Source organism: Grammomys surdaster, unplaced genomic scaffold (genome assembly GCF_004785775.1).
Source record: "Grammomys surdaster isolate TR1022 unplaced genomic scaffold, NIH_TR_1.0 64, whole genome shotgun sequence".
Lineage (NCBI taxonomy): Eukaryota > Metazoa > Chordata > Mammalia > Rodentia > Muridae > Grammomys > Grammomys surdaster.
Window position 1 is genome coordinate 2,923,172 of NW_021604566.1, and position 4,199 is coordinate 2,927,370.

Here is a 4,199-nt window from a genome sequence, read left to right on the forward strand (position 1 = left end):
GAGGGAGGGAGAGAGGGAGGGAGGGAGGGAGAGAGGGAGAGAGAGAGAGAGAGAGAGAATGTGAGAACTCTTTTTCAGATAAAAGGGGCCAAACTGATTTGTTTACTATTGCTGGCAGTTCTTATTTACAAGTTCCTGTGCTCCTGTGGTCAAAGAAATGCTATTTTTAAGAAGTTTAAAACCCACACAAACCTCCAAACTGAGGGTTCTTCTTCCCTTTCCTGCCTCCCTCAGCCCACTTTCGTTTTACAAATGGCCAAGTCAAAGCAACCAGGAAGCCCCTTTCTTTTTCTCACAGATTCTCTTTCAGGCTCCCTTCAAAAAGAGCTATCCTTGAACTTGGAAGGCATCTCTCTTCAGCCATCAGCGAAATTCCACCCTCCACACCCAGATATATTTCCTTTCAGCAAACCAACTCCTGGCCTAGTTGAATCTACAGGCTGACTTCAGTTTCCTGCCCCTTGCGATTTTGCTTTTCCACATACACATGGGCAATTTCTAAAATCAAGCTGGCAAGATGTGAAATAATGCTCTCTTAACAGAGGGTGTGCTGCAAAAGAGAAAGGGGAAATAAGGGCGTGTCACAACTGGGTCACTAACTGTGTGACTAAGCATAGTCGCCTAGAACCACAGAGACGGGCTTCAGCTTGACTTGGTCACTTGTAAGCCACATAGTGACCCAGTCATCTGCAGGAGTTTTGGCTTGAGGAGCAGACAGCTCTCCCCAGAGAGTTTCTGTCACTTCTTTACCAGGGGAGGGCCTCCCTGTACCTGCAGCAATCAAGATGGAGCCTGCTCTCTAAAACCTCTTGATACACACATCCTCCCTGGCACACCGCAGCACACCACAGCAAGCGCTAGTAAGCTGGTTCCATGTAGCATTCTTGGGTGTAAAAACTGGCAAGTCCAGAATATTGTTTTCAAAGGAAAAAGGGAGGGTAGGTAACAAGAAAGAAAAGATCTCAGTTTTGAATCCTTTTTTGTACGCAAAATTCATTTATTGCTCCAAAATTGGTAAAATCCATAAAGCTTTCCCAGTCACTAAAACAATTCAAGGAATTTTCAGGACCTTTGCCCAAGGGTCCCAGAAGAATTCTAAACTGGAAGCACCTAAGGTCAACAGAGTCCTCTCAGGGATCAACAGAGAACATTGTAAGAAGCTATTAACCTCCTCCCTTCTTGCCACCCAAGTTAGTGGGGGGGGGGTATTTATTTGTTGGAGGGTAGGGAGTGTTCGTTTCAGGCCTGCTAAAGGAAAGAAATGAGAACCAAAAGCCTTATTTATTAAAAAGAAACATAAAGATGGCTGGGTGTAGTGGTGGGAGGGTCTAAAGGATGTTTAGGGTTTGTTTTGTCCTGAATAATCTAGGGACAGTTATTCCACTATAAAATGGCCTAAGCCACCTCACCCTCACCCTACTCACCCACGCCTCCATTAAAATCCCACTTTCTCCTTATATCATTAATTCAACATAGTTATTACTCTCTCTATCTTGGAAGGGGAAAGAGTCTTACCCAAAAGGACTCAGAGAGCAACAAATGGGAAGGAAACAGACAAAGCTTGTGAAATCCCAAACCCTGTTGGTGGAACGACATCATAAATTATGGATCCCTCGAGCCGCCTCCGGCCTGTCACTGCTTGGTTTGTCTCCATGGACGTGCCGGGCGCGGGCGACATTGTTGTCCTGGAGCACTGGTCTCTGAACCTCAGATCTCTCCCCACCCCCACCCCCTCCTCCGGCCTTTCCCTGGCGCCCCGCGGGGCAGCCCGGCCTGGGGCCGCGGGGACAGAGCGGTGCTCAGCCCCGAGGGACGCACCAGCTGCAGGGACGACGCCCCCCAGCCGGCCGAGCACAGGCTCGCCTTTGTTCCCGGGGACTCCCGCGGGGACACCCGGAGCTGGCCAGGGCGCTCAGGTCCCAGCGGGGCCAGGCAGAGTGGAGGACGACAGGGCGCCCAGGGCTGACGGGCAGGGAGGATGAAGGAGGCTGCGCCGGCCTTGGCGGCCTTCATGGGCGGCGTGGCGGGGGCCCAGGGTGGGGGCAGCCTGCGACATCTGTGCGAGAGGGAGGGAGAGAGCGCGGTGGGGGCGGGGGGGTCGTTACAATCAGGACGCCCATCTGGCCCGGCTTTGCTCCGGTGCCAGAAGCCAAGAGGCAGAAGTCAAGGTTAAACGCTGCGGCGGGGCTGCGGCCCCCTTCGCCCGGCCCGACTCCCTGCAGGAGCCCTGCGCCGGCCTCGTCACCCCACCTTGCCCTTTGTCTTTGCTGGAGCAGATGTGCGGTGACCCCTGCTAGCATCCGTGCTGTCAGGATTAAAGAAGCCTCCACCCCGTTTAGCAACTGCAACTCTCTTGTCCCCCCCCCCCCACACACACACCAACACACCCCAGACCCTCGCCAACCCACCTCTTGGGGGTGGGGGTGGTTGTTTGTTTGTTTTTGTTTTTTGAGATTTGGCAATAAGTCAAAAGCAGTCATCATAAGGTGCACAAAGCCCTCGGTTCACATTAAAATGTGTGTGCCAAGTTGGCTGCTGTTAGACCCTTTTAGCGGCGGAACCATCACCACAGACACAATGAATTGTGAGATTAAAGTTTAAAAAAAAAAAAAAAAAAAACCTCATCCTGCAGATGTCTGCTGAAGGCTGTTCCACCGAGGAGTGTGAAAGGTCTTTGTGTGCATGTACGAGTGTGTCTGTAAATCCAACAGCCTCGCATTTGTTCTCTGGTCATTAGTCCTTAATATCCCCTTTAAAAAAAATTACTGATGAAAGTTATCACACTGAAACCTAAGCAACCTCTTTGACAAGCTCTAGTTGCAGAAATGAATGGAAGAAATGGAAGAGTTGGGATTTCTCATGAGGCGGAGAAAGGAGAACTCCAGATCAAGCCGAACTGTGTGTGACTCAGGGCCCCGGAGAAAATGTGGGTAGAGGAAACGTGGGGTGAGGTGGGGGGCGGCTTCCTGGATTTCTGTTGCAGGAAGAAACCACCGAAGAGAGGGAGGGCAGATAGGGGAAGGGTGAGGAAGGGGGCTGAGAAGGAGACTCCGCGCGGGCCTTCTGGAGCAGAGGAGGGAGGGCGGGTAGATGGTTAGAAAGCTGGGCTTTCTTTGTTTTGTTTGCGAGGGCAGGGCTGGGCGGTGAATCCGCCTAGTCTGCACTGTGAGGTCAGCTGCCCAGCGAGGTAACAGCTGGCACCTGTGTGCGAAATGCAGCGTGCATTAGCAGCATCATTACTTAGCATTAGAGCATTACAAAGATAATTAGAGAAGGAGAGGACAGAGGGAATTGAAACCGCAGCCCGCTTGGCTTCTCAAACGCCCAGGTTACAAGTGTAATTTCAAGGATTTACAGGGCCACCTTGCACAGAGCAGCCTGTGACTTGAAGAGGACTCCGAGGAGACTGTAACTGTGGCCAGTGCTGGGACGGGACTCCTGTCCAGGCCTCACCGTGACTCAAAAGTCAAATTAAGGTCACAAGAAATAGGTCAAAGGTCCTTGCACTATTTTCTAATATCCAAACTAATTCCACCTAGAGCACGAAAAAAATTTTTTTAATTGTATTTGGTATCTGATAGTCTCCTGAACAGACAGCTAGTACCTGTTGGACTACATAGTACGATCTTCTGCTCAGTCCTTACCACAGTCTTACCAGGTCACAGGCTCCAGAGGTCTGAGAAAGTGCACCAGTGTGTTTCTTGGCATTTGCTTCCATGTTTTTTGATGTTTGTTTTTTTCAGTGCCAGAGGTGAACCCAGAGTGGGGGCTGGGGTTCTACTCTCAGCCACATCCCCAGCCTTGATACAAGCTCTTTACTGGTTTAGTAACAGACTTGGGCTTACTCTGCCTGATGCCCGGAGGTTAAGAAGATGTTACCAAGCACTTAATCCTAACAGGACAGCAAGGGAAGCCGAGTGGTGTCTTTTGGTTTTCTGTAGACTGGAAATTCTGTGTGTGCTGGCTTTCCAGACACACGTTCTACATACGTGTTCAGGTGGAAGAACTTGGAAAGAAAGAGATAGATACCTCCAGAATCGCTCCTTTTATCTGAACAACTGAAGGACCACAGTCTCTCCTGGAGTAGAGACTGCACTCGTGGAGCAGGAGGAGCAGGAGGAGCAGGAGGAGCAGGAGGAGCAGGAGGAGCAGGAGGAGCAGGAGGAGCAGGAGGAGCAGGAGGAGCAGGAGGAGCAGGA